The sequence below is a fragment of the Dendrobates tinctorius genome, unplaced genomic scaffold (genome assembly GCF_039654945.1).
Source record: "Dendrobates tinctorius isolate UK_male_01 unplaced genomic scaffold, ASM3965494v1 ptg000231l, whole genome shotgun sequence".
Classification (NCBI taxonomy): domain Eukaryota; kingdom Metazoa; phylum Chordata; class Amphibia; order Anura; family Dendrobatidae; genus Dendrobates; species Dendrobates tinctorius.
The window spans coordinates 15,146,689-15,163,857 of record NW_027361898.1 but is presented as its reverse complement, the minus strand read 5'-3'; the positions used below and the strand labels follow the sequence as shown (position 1 = coordinate 15,163,857).

The 17,169-nt window shown below is 43.2% G+C and overlaps 1 long non-coding RNA gene across 1 annotated transcript; it reads left to right on the top strand.

The window, feature by feature from the left end:
• The first annotated feature begins 1,952 nt into the window (after positions 1-1,952).
• LOC141059902 (uncharacterized) lies at positions 1,953-6,842 on the top strand. The gene is made up of 2 exons (XR_012222622.1): positions 1,953-2,960; positions 5,748-6,842. It is a non-coding gene; the product is annotated as an uncharacterized lncRNA (long non-coding RNA).
• The last annotated feature ends 10,327 nt before the right edge of the window (positions 6,843-17,169 follow it).

The window sequence follows — 17,169 nt, the reverse complement described above, 5'->3', positions numbered from 1 at the left end:
CAGCTAGGTGTCAGAAAGTGAATGAAATGATGAAGATTGCAGACAAAAACTTAGTGCAATATTATGAACAAAAAAAAACAACTAACATAATCACGCAAAAAACAAACAAACAGTGTAAATGGCCAAACTAACTCCCGTGTAGATTAAACCCGGATATAGATTTACCCAGGCCAGAGTATACCCCAAGAGTTAAACTCTTCAAGGCCAAACTATGCCCTGGGGTATAAAATAAGGTAGGGCAAACTATATGCCTCCAGGCTACAATATACCCCTTTATTTTATGAGCACTTGTAAGTGAGATAGATTTTAGATGCCATTTTTTAATAACTGAAAACTGATTTTGCGTTGTTAATCATATGATGAAGACTGAACTTACAATACAACGTTGTAAGAGAATGGTCAGTCATAATATACTGAGCGGCCATGTTGTCTCTAGCAGCCATTTTGTTGAAAGTTAGAGAAGATTCAACTTTTACAAAAGAGCTGATAAAATGTATTAAATGGAGGATGGAAAATGAGATCATGTCTCCTAGCAACCTCAGCCGATGTGCGTAGAGGAAGATTGGATCAATCAATAGGGTCACAGGTTACCAAATATATGGTCAGTATGCTTATACGTGATAGTGTGGTAGCGAAGAGTAGAGTAGTTAAAATGTCAGGATGTAAGAATTTAGGGACCTAGACTGGAGACAATGATAAGATTTTAGGACAGTAGCCATAGATACCAATGACTTATGGGTTTTAGTGTTGCTTGAAGAAATGTTAATTAATATCTTCGTATTATGTCATTATATTCTCTTTTCTAAACCACGTTTCTGTAGATTACCATGAAAACGCCTTAGAATTATAATGTTAACGCCCTCTGCGGCAAAATGCAGCTTTCTTTGTTCTGATAATGTATAAGAAGCCCCTGTTACTGTCGATCGGGGCCATTCCATCGCCATCATGCCACTGTGCCTCACCATGGCCAGGGCACAGAGCCTTACCATCGCCAGACTTCCTAGCAAATCTCTGCCTGTCTGAATTCCTGTTTTTGCCTGCATATTCCAGCTCCTCTGTTATTCTGTATCTGTTTTGCCGTGTATCTCCGAATAAACCTTCAACCTCAGCTTGATAAGAGATCGTCTGTGGAACTTCATCCCGACTCTTCCAGCTCTCAGTAGGACTTTTTCTTCTTACAAGTGGCGATTGCCAGCCAGGAGGAGCGGCTCCGGAGAGCTGCCTCCAGAAGGACCACCGGAAGAAGCTGCAGATGAGGGCTTGGAGGTTAGAAGACTGAAGAGAAAAAATAAAAGAAACGCGTATGGCCATACGTTAAACCGGTCAAAGGAAGCCAGCCTGAAGGAGAACCTCTCGTGATCGCTCTGAAACCGCCTGCCCGATTTTTTTTAATAAAACCACGGACAAAGAAAAAGACTGTAAAAAGATGAGTAACTAAGAAGAATCTATCTACAAGGACGTGAGAATTTGTTGTGCCGGGTAGCAAGAAGCTTTAAAAGGGCGTGGGGAGACGCCTGGCAAGCTAACGAGTGATCCTGGAATCACGGCTGCACCTCTTTTGATATCTGGTCGACCCAGCCTGCAGGAGGTCTTCCATTCGAGAGAGGTGTGAGTATCTAACTTTGCTTAAATTGCATTTGTTGATACTAGGACAGAGTAAAACTCGTCCTTGTAGACCACTGTAAATATGGAGTGGTTACGGAAGCAGGCAGAGAAATATGCTGGCACACCCCAGCTGGAGGGGGTTAATGTGGAAACCACGTGGTTAAATTGTATGCGATGGTTTACCACAGAGAACAGGGAACTAGATAGAAAAAATTTGCTAGGTTAAGCTAATAGCCAAGTAGTGGCTTTGTGAAAGACAGTCATAACTTTTGATCAGGCTCTTGATAGGTAGCTTACACAGCAATATGTTAACATGATAACCCGGGGAGGGGCAGCATATAGGGAGAGATCAGAACAGCTGAGCGAGATGCTGGAGCTAGCAGCGAAGCACAGAGAGGAGGGGTGCGAGCAGCAGCAGCTGAGAGCAGTTATGTCACAGATGGACACTGCAGCTTCGAAACACAGTGCTGATGTAAATACACTTGTAGACTGGAGAAGAGTTAGGAGAATGAGTGAAGTAGTACATGACAAGATATAGTGTCCCAACAGCTCCAGCTTATGCAGATACAGTTGAGGAAAGATATATTGTCCCAACAGCTCCAGCACATGCAGACCCTAGGTTAGGTGTGAAGCTGCTTCAACCCCGAGAAAAATATCCCTGACCAAATGTTCCTGATCCATCTTAAATTTATAAAAAATTTGCCTAATTGGGAGGAAAGTGTTTTGTTAGGACGATGCAGTCCGAGGTGAAGGGTGATGAGTCCAATGTTTTTGCATGCCATTCACCTCGGGGTGTATCTGTTGATTAGGGGAGGCCAGGAGTTCCGGGGGGGTATGCGCAGCTGCCGAGAATGGGCAGGTCCCGTTCGGCAGAGCCCCCACAGGATCCTATGAGAGGTCCCCCTTGTGTTATTTTCGTGGACATTTAGGACATGTTAGGCGTTTTTGTCCCAACCTTGAGCCAGGGATTGTACCCCGAGAACCCCGGGCACCATTTAACCCCCAACAGACCCGGGAGTTCTCTAGACCACCTTTCGGAGTTAGACCTCCGTATCCAGCAGTGAATGACCCTAGGCAGTATCAGCAGTACAACGGTCTTCAAATGGTTAACCCAGTCTCACAGGAGCCTTCTGCTCCTGCTCCCTCCCCAATAGCTTTCACTCATCCGCTCCCGGAGGTCCATGCTATTCAGGGAGGGGTCACTCCTCCTCGTCCCTATGCTCCGCTGATTAAGGAGCTGCGGGAACATGAGGACCGGACCCTGACCAGGGATCTCTTTGGGGCGGAGGTGGCAGCTGTTGGACGGAAGCCGTGTCCAGATGGGGATGATGGATTTTTCGGGCTTCCCATGACAGGTAACACTGATTAATGGAGTGCTCCCCCTGTTCCCCTTACCCTCCTTGCCCCCCTTTCCCTGGGCAAGGACGGTAGACCTTATGTCAGAGGGAGAATGGAGGGGCTGTCTTGGGAAGACATCCTCATCGATACAGGAGCCTCAGTTTTAGTAACAAGACACAAATTGCAGTCACCCCCTGGACTGCCTGAGACTACACTTTTGTAGAATTTGAGGACTCCTGTATTCAAGCAGAAAAACGTCATCCAGTAAACCTGAGATTTCAGGACACAGGGGGATCGAAGCAAAGGGGTCTTCGATGCGCTTTTTGGGCAAACCCACAGTTACGGTACACTATTTTGGGAACTGATGTTTTGGGAGCAATGGGAATTGTTATTGATTTATGTAACAAAGTCTTGTGGCGGAAGAAAGAAGCCACTATCTGTTCTGTAATTGTCCCTGTAGAGGAGGAGGAGAGTCATAAATTACCCATTGCTTGCTTCGGATTAGGTGCTAATGAAAATGTTGAAAACACTGACAATGATGCTTTAAAGAATGAATTGAAGCAAAAGTTCCCTGAATTGTGGATCTCAAAGAAAACTGATTGTGGGTTAATGCAAACTCAGGTTAAAATTGATGGTGAAAAACTGCCACCTTTCCAGCGTCAGTACCGTATTCCGGAGGACGCAATCTCTTACATAAGGGTAGCAGTCAGTGAATTGGAGAAACAAGGTGTTGTTGTGAAAGGTAATTCTCCATGTAACAGTCCTATTCTACCTGTAAAAAAGGAAGATGGCAGTTTTCGAATGGTAGTAGACCTGAGACTTGTAAATAAGTACACTCCCTCAGCTGCTCACCTTGTTGCATCTGTCCCTGAAGTTATGTCGCAGCTGAGGAGTGATTGTAAAGTATTTTCTTGTTTGGATATTGCAAATGGCTTTTTCTCAGTACCCCTAACACCTGAATCTGCACTCCGCTTCGCATTCACTTTTGAAAATGTGCAATACTTGTTCACGCGGCTGCCCATGGGATTTCACAGTTCTCCTGTGTATTTCCATCAGGCATTAGCTCAGATGTTAGAATTCCTTGGTTACGGAGACAAAGTCTTACAGAATGTGGATGATTTATTGATTCAAACTGTCGATGAAGGTGAACACAGAGAAACCCTTGAAAATGTTTGTCAGGCTTTACAAGAGGCAGGACTCAAAATGAGTCTAGATAAAGTGCAATTGATGAAATCAGAGGTTAAATTTCTGGGTGTGTCTGTCTCAGCAGAAGGAAAGAAGCCCATGCATGATAGGGTTAAAGCTATTCAGGCTGTCCCCATACCAACTAATATTACTGAACTCAGAAAATTTTTGGGTCTTATTAATTTTTCCAGAGAATTCATTGAAGATTTTGCTTATTTGGCTAAACCACTGTATGATTTATTGAAAAATGTTGATAATGACCTTGACCCTGTTAATGTAGAGGGAACCGCCTTACAGGCTTTTGAGTGATTGAAGCGCGCCCTTACGGCAGCTGCTGCATTGATTAACCCTGACCCTTCCCAGCCTTTCTACATTCAGACTCACACCGGTGATATCTCTATTTCTTCTGTGCTCCTACAAAAATGGCCCAAAGAAAGCCCAGAAGTGTCTAGTCAGTTGTATGCCCTAGGTTATTACTCCAGGTTGCTGACCCCCTTGGAAAAAGGATTCACTCAGTGCATGAAGCACCTACTGGGCGTGCACTGGACTATGAATCAAGTGAAGCATATAGTGGGATTTGCTCCTTTAATTCTACAAACCCTGCATGTCACTTTAAAAACTTTGCTGAAGGGAAAAGCTTCAGGTATCAATTCACAGAGAATGGCCCAATGGATCATTGATTTTGAGACTAGAGACTTACAAGTTGAGGTGGGTGAGAAATATCACTTAGCCCAGATGATGCAGTATGCAGGAAAAAGTCACAATTGTCAAATTGAACAGGCTAATGTTACTCCCTCTCCCTTCCGAGCAGATTTTCAAGAGGGAATCCCCTGTGCCTATATTGACGGAGCTTGCTATTGGCATGAGGGGCATTACGTCACGGGCTTCGCTGTGTGGTTTCCAGCTAAGCCATTGCTGCTGCAGTATAAACTCCCTGGTCATTTCTCCGCTCAAAGAGCTGAGTTGGAAGCAGCTCTACAGGTCATTCTCGTGTGTCCAGAGCCAATGAATATCTTCAGTGATAGCGCATATGTCGTGTCGTCACTCACTCTATATCTTAATGTATGGGCCCTTAGGGGGATGGTTGATTCTCAGAACAAGCCCTTGCAGCATGCAGACATTCTAAAACAAATTGAGCAACGGGGTAAAGAATTTCCAAAATTATGGTCCTTCTGCAAAATTAAAGGACACCAGAGGCTAATTCCTGACCCTCACATCCTTGGCAATGCATATGTAGATCACGCAGCCAGGGAAGCTGCACTCACAGGCGAGGACAAATATCCCCAAGAAGTCATCGCTGCAGTTACTAAAAAAACCCCGAGAGCCCCCCCTTGTTTATTCTTCTCTTCAAAATCTCGTAAAAGCACAGGAGAAGGATGGAGACTCATCTCTGTTCAATTCCCTTGAGTCCCTGCCCATTGAGGGGGAGTGCTTGTACTACAAACGGGTTAATGATAGACTTGTGCCTTATATTCCAACTACAATGATTAAGTCTTTGCTCAAATTTCAAGCTACAAAGTTGTTAAAATGGTTCATATCAATCAGTGTAGACTTCTTAATTATTTTACTGAGATTTCTGGTAAGGACTGATACTCCGCTTTTTTTTCTATCTCCTCCAGGTCAGCTGAAGATTTTCATATTCGACTCCTGGGACCGTGAACCTATTGGATGATCAGGAGAAGATGTTTCACACTATACAGTGGGACTCTGATAGTGTGAGAGGGGGAGAAGATCAGGAAAATCCAGAAGACAAAGAATGAGAAGAAATAGACCAAAAGACTTGACTATTGTGCAACTTATTTTTTTCGGGACTATTTGAATTATTTTTTTTATTATGTGTTTGTTCTATTTTTAGGGACTTTTGCCTTACACACACACGTGCATAGAGTGCTGAATTACCTCCATATTCTTATTTTCAATAATTCACCCATGAATATTACAGTACTGTATGTTGTACTCTGGATAGAGTACAAGAGGGGGACTTGTAAGAGAATGGTCAGTCATAATATACTGAGCGGCCATGTTGTCTCTAGCAGCCATTTTGTTGAAAGTTAGAGAAGATTCAACTTTTACAAAAGAGCTGATAAAATGTATTAAATGGAGGATGGAAAATGAGATCATGTCTCCTAGCAACCTCAGCCGATGTGCGTAGAGGAAGATTGGATCAATCAATAGGGTCACAGGTTACCAAATATATGGTCAGTATGCTTATACGTGATAGTGTGGTAGCGAAGAGTAGAGTAGTTAAAATGTCAGGATGTAAGAATTTAGGGACCTAGACTGGAGACAATGATAAGATTTTAGGACAGTAGCCATAGATACCAATGACTTATGGGTTTTAGTGTTGCTTGAAGAAATGTTAATTAATATCTTCGTATTATGTCATTATATTCTCTTTTCTAAACCACGTTTCTGTAGATTACCATGAAAACGCCTTAGAATTATAATGTTAACGCCCTCTGCGGCAAAATGCAGCTTTCTTTGTTCTGATAATGTATAAGAAGCCCCTGTTACTGTCGATCGGGGCCATTCCATCGCCATCATGCCACTGTGCCTCACCATGGCCAGGGCACAGAGCCTTACCATCGCCAGACTTCCTAGCAAATCTCTGCCTGTCTGAATTCCTGTTTTTGCCCGCATATTCCAGCTCCTCTGTTATTCTGTATCTGTTTTGCCGTGTATCTCCGAATAAACCTTCAACCTCAGCTTGATAAGAGATCGTCTGTGGAACTTCTTCCCGACTCTTCCAGCTCTCAGTAGGACTTTTTCTTACAAACGTGACTGGTAACAGACAGCAGTCAGTACATCTGAGATTACACTGTTATCCAGTAAGATAAGTGCTTTTAAATTAGAATGCAATTTTTAGCTTGATCTTATCAATTCACTTTGTTTTCTCACCCAGTCTCTGATTGGTTGACCAGTGTGCAGATCTCTTTCTATCATACTAAGGGTCCCGTTTCACATAGCGATGCACCAGTGATCCCGACAATGATACGACCTGGTAGGGATTGCTGGTGCGTCGCTACATGGTTGCTAGTAAGCTGCCAAACAGGCAGATCTCTTCAATGATGCACCAGCGATCTCGACATCAATGCGACCTGGTAAGGATCGCTAGTGCGCTGTCACACAGCAGCTATTCTGAATGATTCCAGCCTCTGTCCCTGAGTTCTGAGTTGCCAACGAGGTCACTCATCATCGTCAAACACAGTGATGCATGCTGGCCAGCGGGACGCCGATAATGAAAAAATGGCCCAGGACATTCGAGCATGATCAGCGATATCCAGCGGGGGGGGGGCGGTCACCGCTATGTGTCACATGGAGCAAGATTGCTGGCAAGATCGCTGTTGCATCACAAAATCGGTGTAAAAAAGCTAAAGGAAAGAAGAAAGCGCAATAGGGTCTTATCCGGGTGGTGTTTGAAGAAATATAAAGAAATTCACTCACCTATTCCAGGGGAGGTAAAAGCACATAAACCGACTGTCAGCTTGCTGCACGCCCGAAGGTCCACTACGTGACCGCCAATGTGAATCCTTATGGATAAGATATTTTTCTCGGACTTACTGTGCGCTGAAAATGCTCAGGAAGAAAACCAAATCATCGGCCGATGATTTGGTTTTCTTCCTGAGCATTTTCAGCGCACAGTAAGTCCGAGAAAAATATCTTATCCATAAGGAATCACAAAATCGGTGACACATCAGCGATCTCACTATGTGAGATGGGGCCTTAAGACTCACAACTGCTTGTATTGTGTAACTACTGAGAAGTGCGGTAAGATTATTTACCTCATTATCGTATTTTTTGGATTATAAGAAGCACCCCAAATTTTGAGGAGAAAAATAGGAAAAAAACTTTTAAAAATAAAATGGTGGTGCTTCTTATAGTCCATACGTCTTATTGCTTACCGTGGCTGCGGTGAAGCGGGGTCCCAGGGTCGCTGCTGGAGGAGGCAGGAGTGGGGTGATGCTGCAGGCCGCAGGCTGGGATGAGAGGGTGTCCAATGTGCAGTGCACTGCTGCAGGTGTCCGATGTGGCAGGTGTCCAGTGTTGCAGGGGTGTCTAGCGCTGTGAGTGCCCGGTGGTGCTGAGGGTGTGTCTGCTGTTGCTGCGGGGGTCTCCGGTGCTGCTGGGGGGTCTTCAGTGCTGAGTAGGGCTCTGCCAACATTTTGTGAAAGGCCAGAGCCCCCACAGTTCTGTGGTTTCTGGAGACCCCAGCATCACCACCGGAGACCTCAGCAGCACCGCCGGACACCCCAGCAGCACTGCCAGGCACCCCCTCATCCCAGCCTGCAGCAACAGTACTGTTAAGGTATGTATGCATTATAAGATGCACCCCCATCCCCCCTAAATTTGGGGGGAAATAAAGTGTGTCTTCTAATCTGTAAAATACGGTATATCTTTTTGAAAGACCAATATTATTATTGATCGAAGTTTTTCTGGTTCAAGTAATAAAACTCTATTTGTAAGTCAGTTATCTTCTCACATAATTTATCTTAACAAACCTGAACCACCAATAAGATGTTGAAAAATTAGGTAATTCTTCTGTATATCACTCAATGCTGCTGATATCTGTCATGCTGCTCTCACCGCATTCCCCCTGAGCTGGATCTCAGCGCCCGACGTCATCACATCCGGTATCGCGGCCGGTCTGGGGGTCTTGTCGAGTGCATGTGCGCACCTCCCACGCTTGACTCTGTGGCTGTTCACTCGACTCCAGGACTCTGCTGAGCGCACATGCACTTTCCCCATGGCCTGACTACGGCCTTGCCATCTCTGACGTCTCTATAGTCCTGGAGGACCTGACCCGGAAGTCCCAGCGCACATGCCCTATATCAGGTTGCCTCTTCCTGTAGGCTGCGCCTGGTTATCATTCTGGCTTCCTTGCTAGACCTGCTTGGTCCCCGCTTTGCTGCTCTCTGTACTCAGGTCCCTTGCTCTGTGCTCTGGCGTGCTTCCCAGCACGTGCTCTGCTTTGCCTTGTACCCAGGCGTACTTCCCAGCACGCACTCTGCTTTGCCTTGTACCCAGGTGTGCTTTCCTGCATGCGCTCTGCTTTGCTTTGTACCCAGGCGTGCTTCCCAGCGCGCGCTCTGTTTTGCCTCTTACCCGGGCGTGCTTGTCAGTTTATGCTAGATGCTACCCTGTACCCTGCGGGTCCCCGTGTATACGCTTAGCACTAGACTGTACCCTGCATGCCCCCATGTCCACGCTTTAAACACTCCTGTACCCAGCATGCCACCGTGTCCACACTTTGCACATGAGTCCCCGCCTGCAACTTACTAGACACGCGTCTTCTGTGAGCCGGCCACCTGGTTCTAGCAGTCATGGTACTTTACTCCTCTGGGTCTGCCCCTGACTCTCCCTGTATAGGGGGTGGTCATCACTAGGTCAGCTCGCCCTGGGTGGGTTGGTAGCACGACCCAGAGGGTCCACTCCAGGAGTCGTCACAATATCAAGGGGGTTATAATCTGGCAACAGGGGATATGAAATGGCCTAGGCCAATTTATACCCCTCAGTGTAAATTGGCCTAGGCCATAATATACCCAGGATATACTCAAGACTAGACACCGGGTATAGTCTGGACTCAGGGTATACTATGGCCCGTTATACCAGGGATGTGCAATATCAATATTTTGGTAACTTCAATCAAATCAATCAAATCAAATCAAATTTATTATCGCCAAGTACATATTACATATATACAAGGAATTCTTTGTGGCAAAGAGGCAACATAATATATAACAACAGATACAAGTAACATCTAACAAGACAGATACAGTATATAGTCTACACATGACGATTTAATTGTTGAACAGAGAGTGGATAGAAGCTGTTCATATGGCGGTTGGTGCTGCATTTGGGGACTCTGAAGCGACATCCTGAAGGGAGTAGTTGGAATGAGGAGTGTCCCGGGTGAGAGGGATCGGATGAAATTTTCAATGCGTGGGATCGAATACTCTTATCATAAAGATCCTGGATTTTAGGCAGGGGGGAACCTATAATTCTCTCTGCTGTTCTGAAAGTCCTTTGTAAGCGGAGTTTGTCATGCGCAGTGGCTCCCCCATACCAGACTATCAGAGAGGAACAAATCACAGATCTGATGACAGCATTAAAGAATAAGATCAGCAGATTCTTAGACAAACCATATCTTTTCAGCTGACGCAGGAAGAACATCCTCTGTTGTGCTTTTCTTATAACAGCATCCACGTTTTTCCCCCATTTAAGATCATGAGAGATGATAACACCAAGGAATTTGGTCTCTGTGACCCTAAGAACCACTTCGTCATGGATGTAGATTGGAAGTATCTTATAACTTATGACATGTTTGCAGATGTAGAAGATACAGCATATACAAAAAAAAAGATGTAAAGTCAAATGGGGTGTTAGACAGGTTTTGATCTAATATTTTGGCCCTAAAACCAGATGTTGATCATAAATAACTCTTAAGGATAGATACCTGACTATGGCTTTTAAAACTACACCAAAATTTCAGATGAAAACCAGAAACATCGAATAGAACACCTATTAAAGTTTTTTTGTTTTTTTTTTGTTGCTAGAGGGCATTTTATCACTCCTTTGTTGAGCATCTAAAACCCGAGGCTTACTGCTGGATAACTCTGAATCACACACCTACCAATTCAGAACCACAAAAATGTAGCATAATATGTATGTTAATACCTGGTTTAATATGTAGAATTAGTCAAAGTTCAGATGTCCTCCTTTTAGGCTTGTCAATGTATATTCTACTTTAGATCTCAAGCATGCAGAGTAACTGCTGCCCATTGTTACACCTGTTTGCTTCATATTGGGCACAGCAATACAGGGAAGCTCTTTGGTCACATTAAGAAGCAGAAAGAAACAATCTGAGTTTAAAACAAGGACAAGGGCAATATGGTTAAACCAGACGTAGTCAAACAAATCTTGGTCAGAGATCAGAGATAATAATCTGAGATAATGCACACCAAAAGTATCTAGAAAAGCAATAAATTGACAGATCTATTGCAAAGGGAATTTTTAACCGGTTGGTACTTACTGCTTACTGATTGGTAGCTGAATCAGCCTTGAGTTTGGTCTACTGATGGGTCCTTCTTATTGACTAGTAAGCTGAGAGCTCTTCCCACTTGCCCTACAGCATTTCTGCAAAGAAGCCCAGGTGTCAGGCAAACTTATAGAATGCAGGAACACTGTGCTAGATGTGAATTCTGCCAGTCTTTTTTGCTGTATAATTTTTTAATGTGCACCCTAATAATGCAGAATATATTTATTTAAAAAACTTTTCTAACTATGGGTTTGGTTGAAAACTGATTGTCGTCGTTTCATACTACACATGGACATTGACCAAAAACATAAAGCCAAAGCAACCCAGGAGTTTATTAAAGCAAAGAAGTGGAATATTCTTGAATGGCCAAGTCAGTCACCTGATCTCCACCCAAATGAGCATGCATTTCACTTGTTAAAGACTAAACTTCAGACAGAAAGGCCCACAAACAAACAGCAACTGAAAACCACCGCAGTGAAGGCCTGGCAGAGCATCAAAAAGGAGGAAACACAGCGTCTGGTGATGTCCATGAGTTCAAGACTCCAGGCAGTCATTGCCAACAAAGGGTTTTCAACCAAGTACTAGAAATGAACATTTTATTTACAATTATTTAATCTGTCCAATTACTTTTGGTCCCTTTAAAAAACAGGGTGGCACATGTTAAGGAGCTGAAACTCCTAAACCCTTCTTCCAATTTTAATGTGGATACCCTCAAATGAAAGCTGAAAGTCTGAACTTCAACTGCATCTGAATTGTTTTGTTTAAAATTCATTGTGGTAATGTCTAGAACCAAAATTAGAAAAATGTTGTCTCTGTCCAAATATATGTGGACCTAACTGTATGGTACAAACTGCAGGGTGATTTTGTAGAGAATTAGGGGACATGGTGTTTGAATGTAGGCTGATGACTACCGGGAAGATATTTTATGCGCTACAGTGGCGACCAAAAGTTTTGCCTTTTTTTAAAAGTGTAATTACTTCTGTCTGGTCATTGTGATACCATTTTCCTGGTGATGAATTGGAAGTGCATGACGTTGTCATCATGCAAGACCATAATTTTAACCAAAATGCTTTAGAATATAAGTGTAGTAATTTCATTAAAGAAAACTGACAGCCTGAAGTTTTGCATAATTATTTCTCACAACATAGAGAGTAATTTATTGTTTACAATGCCATAGCTTAGCATTTTGTAGCATAACCTCTTGCTTTAATTATTACATTACACTGACGGGACATTGAAGCCACGTGGGTATTCAAGACATCCTGAGGGATCTTGCTCCATTCCTTTGTTGATTATCAAATATGATGTAAAATATATTGGCCAAGAGATCTAGATGTAGTTTGATTGTTTGGTCATCGAGAGGGTTATTCCTTTAGGCTATGTGCCCACGTAGCAATTCTGAAGCAGAATAAACCTGAGCAGAATCGCACACCCTGCTCCTGGGAAAACGCATGCGTTTTTTTACGTGCTTTTGTAAGAGTTTGTCAAGCGTTTTTGCATGCTTTTTCCTAAGCGTTTTTGCCCATTTAATTGATGGTATGCGGAATCGCACACGATTCCGCAAAATTAATGAACATCTTGCGTTTTTATTCGCTAAGCGTTTCCACAGCGGTTAAAATGCACCATTGGCACAACATGTGCATTTTTCATTAAAAATCAATTGGATGCTTTTCTTAAGCGTTTCTGCAGCAGAATCACTTGTCTAATAGCGCTGCAGAAACACTTAAAAAACGCTACGTGGGCACACAGCCTTAGCGTTGCCCAGGGTGCACCACGTGGAGGCGGACTAACGTTGCACCCCACAACGCTAGTGCTAATACAGAACTCAAAGTGCATTTTGAAGGTCATCTTGTCAAAAATAATTTCAAACCTAAGTATTTAGGCATAATCCTTGATAGAACCTTAACCTTTAAATCTCACTTGGATAAGACAGCACAGAAACTGAAAGCACGGAATAATATCATTCAGAAACTCTGTGGGGTTCTTCAACACCTGTCTTGAGGATATCTACCCTTGCCTTGGTGTACTCGGCCGCAGAATATTGTGCTCCAGTATGGTTGAATAGTTGTCATATGAATGCAATCAACACCCAGCTGAACAATTCTATGTGCATATTATCTGGTGCCATCAGACCTACGCCTGTCCACTGGTGACCTGTCTTGAGCCATACTGCACCATCAAACCTGAGAAGACGAAAGCTCCTACTTAAAGAATAAACTAAAGTACTGAATAATGAAAATCTCCCAATCCATCAAAAACATCCAAGCTGCTCAAATACAACGACTGAAACCAAGACACCCACCCATCCGAACTGCAATTACCCTGTATGAACATGATTTCAATTTAGAAGAGAAATGGCAAGAACTTTGGGTCAGTGCAGTAGATGATGAGCGCCAAATGTTTCCTCACTTGCAAACTCCACCATCAGACTTCAATCTACCAAGGAAAATTTGGGTTAGGCTGGTTTCACATTAGCGCTTTTTAAGCGCACGCATGGCCGGGGGTAGCTCCGCCCCTGAGCCGGCTCTCTGCCCGGCGTGCCCGCCCCTTGCTTGTAGCGCCGCCTCCTAGCGCACAGCGGCGCCTGCGATCAGCGCACCCTATCTTTAGCATAGGGTGCGCAGATCGTGCGCAGGCCGTGCGCTAGTTGCGCTTTGACCTGCGCTGCGCACTTTTGACGGTGCGCCGTGCGCGCCAAAATCAAACTTTTCGGATTTTGGCGCGCACGGCGCACCGTCAAAAGTGTGCAGCGCAGGTCAAAGCGCAACTAGCGCACGGCCTGCGCACGATCTGCGCACCCTATGGTAAAGATAGGGTGCGCCGATCACAGGCGCCGCTGTGCGCTAGGAGGCGGCGCAACAAGCAAGGGGCGGGCACGCCAGGCAGAGAGGCGGCTCGGGGGCGGAGCTACCCCCGGCCGTGCGTGCGCTTAAAAAGCGCTAATGTGAAACCAGCCTTACTCTGCATCGTATCAGAACAAACTTTGGTGTCTGTGCAGATCTTATGCAAAAGTGGAGAAAATCTGACTCTCCTGCCTGTGACTGTGGAGCTGATCATCAAACAGTTCAGCACATTGTTGAGGAGTGTCCAGTCAGATCTTATACTGGTAACAAGAATGATTTCTACACTGGAAATGACAATGTTATTGCATACATGGAAAATCTTGATATTCGACTCTGATTTTTGCTCCTTTGTTCTTTTCAATCACTGTTTATTGTTCGTTGTTTATTCTTATATGATGTTGAAATATATGTTCATACGATTAAATTAAAATTGCTCCATCTCATTTTCAAATCTGCAAACAATACATCTTTATTGCTATGGGTACAGTCCACAACTCTTTGCCCTAACTCACCCCAAAGGTGCTCTATAGAGGGTATATCAGGTGATTGGCTTGACCTTTGCAACAGGAGAATATTGCTAACTTATTTTTGACTAAATTGGATGTGCATTTAAGATCATTGTCTTTCTGAAATTTCCAACCCCTGCCTACTTTGGTTTTACCATGTGGCTGCATTACATTTTCCAGTATATCCTTGTACATGGTAGCATTCATGTTTCCATCAATTCTATGCAGAGGGCCAATGGCAGATGCAGAGAAGCAACCCCAAACCATGACATTGCCACCACCATGTTTCACAGTAGGTGTTTGGCACCTTACATCATTATGTTTTCCAATTGGGCAATATATATAGTGCTTGTCATCACTACCAAACAGATTGAACTTGGATTCAGCCGACCACAACACCTTAGACCAATCTGACTCTTTCCATTGGCTGTGTTCTTTGACAAACTCAAGTCAGACCTTCTAATTCTTTGCAGAGATCAAAGGCTTCTTGACTGGAAGTCGTGCATTCAACCCTACTGCTTTAAGCTGTCGCCGCACAGTTTGGTGACTCACTTTGACCCCATATTCTTTATTCATATTGTGCAAAATCTGTTCAGCACTTTTATGGACATCAGACAATGACTTTTTCTTAATAATGTGATCAACTTTAGAGGATTTTTTCAGCGGTAGTGCACTTCTAGGTTTGTCTGCTGTTCCATAACCTTCTTTGTCTTTCTTTATTATATGTGACTAGAGTTGAGAGACTTTGGTCGGATCGGGTTTCCTGAAACCCGAATGAAACAAAATTTGAGTCAGATGAAACTGGTCCGACTAGGGCAAAAAAGTCAGAGTTTCGTCCGAAACCCAACCCCAATGCAAGTCAATGGGAAATAAAAGTCGGCATTGAGTGGATGACATTCATCCACTCAGTGCCGACTTTTATTCCCCATTGACTTGCTTTGCGGTCAGGTTTCGGACGAAATTCCAAATTTTTTTGCCCTAGTTGGACCAGTTTCATCCGACTCAAATTTTGTTTCATTCGAGTTTCACGAAACCCGATCCGACCAAAGCTGCTCAACTCTATATGTGACACTTGACTCTGAGAGCAGTTGAATTCCATAGCTACCTCTTTTTGGCTGTTGCTTGACTTCACTCTCAGAATAATATGCTTCCTGACATCTGGTGATAAATTTGGCTTTGTCTTTGCCATGTTTTAACCTGAAACACACAAACAAACAAAAAAATAATTTTTGGCAAAATTCGACTACACATGACAAAATATGCAAAATATTTGGCCCAGCAAATGTTGAAAACTAACACATAAAGGAATAAAATGATGTCAAACACAATTGTCATCCTTATAGCTGACAACCATTTGCTTCCGGTTTACTAAAATCACCAGGAAAAGGGCATCACCACAACCAGACAGGAGTAATCACACTTTAAAAAAAAATGCTAAACTCTTGGATGCCACGGTACGTTTGCACCATATTAAGAGATGAAATAAAACAATTAACTGACAAGATTGAATGATACTACTAGAATATGCTTTTAAATTGCCCTCCTACACCAGAAGATGTTGATTCTTTTACTTTGTTTCCGTGAAGGAAACATGTCATATGGTTCGTTCTGCCTGTGGTTTTAGAGGAAACATTTTAATAGCCAACTGTGGATCACAGGAATAGACATAATTAGTCTGCTTCTGGCTGGCTTCTCTTCGCATCACTCCAGGTGATTGCTAGGTCTTTTCCTGTTTACACACAGTGGAGACACCTGTCAATCAAATAAAGTAGTGCAGAATCCAGTGCGAGGCTATTGTTCACGTCTGGCTCTTCAAACTATGTTTTCTCTGTAACACCAGAGTATTTCAGAAGAAAACATAGCTGAAATTGTGCAGCTACGCTGTGATTTATGATGTCTGTGATTTGTACGGCATGAATCTAGTGACAGGTTCGTTTTAAAGTATGTTAATTTGTCTTGCTTGCATCTCTACTTTGGCAATGGGCATCTTTCTGCCTCAATTACCTGTTACTGTCTGATTCTTTGTCCATTGATGGTAAATTATGTTATTGTATCATTTGTCTACTAGAGAGAGAACACGATTTGTCTATCTTCTGCAGAAGTTGCTTTTTTGTTTTTTATGTCATACAGAGCTTTTTGCCTCTAATGAATGCTGGAGTTATTGCTATTCTTGCATCTCTTTTTACAGCTCTGTAAGATATATATATGTATTATCACTGTGCAACCAGTGCATCAATGAAGCTTTTACAGCATTTTGACCCTTAAATTTTTAGTATTGCCTTTGCTGATTTACTTGTTCTTGATAAGTACCACATAATTAGTTCTGCCTTTTCCACTGTTCATCCTTTTTATGTGCACAGCTAAATGCATTTTGTAAATGTTAGTACTCTACCAATCTTGAGCTTCATTTTTTTCTTCTTTGTCAAGACATATTTTCTTTTGGATAGTAAGTATATTTTTAGGGTGTCAGTGGAATGTGTTTGTCTACAAGGAAGACATTGTAGATGATTTCTATGGTAATAAGTAGGAGAGTGTATTAAACTGCATTCAAATGACCAAATCAAAACCCTAGGCAAAAACTCTTCCTTTGCTATGTCTTCCCACAATGCTGTGTAAAGTATGTTGTGTGCAAGGATTTTTGGGCAGATGTACTTTA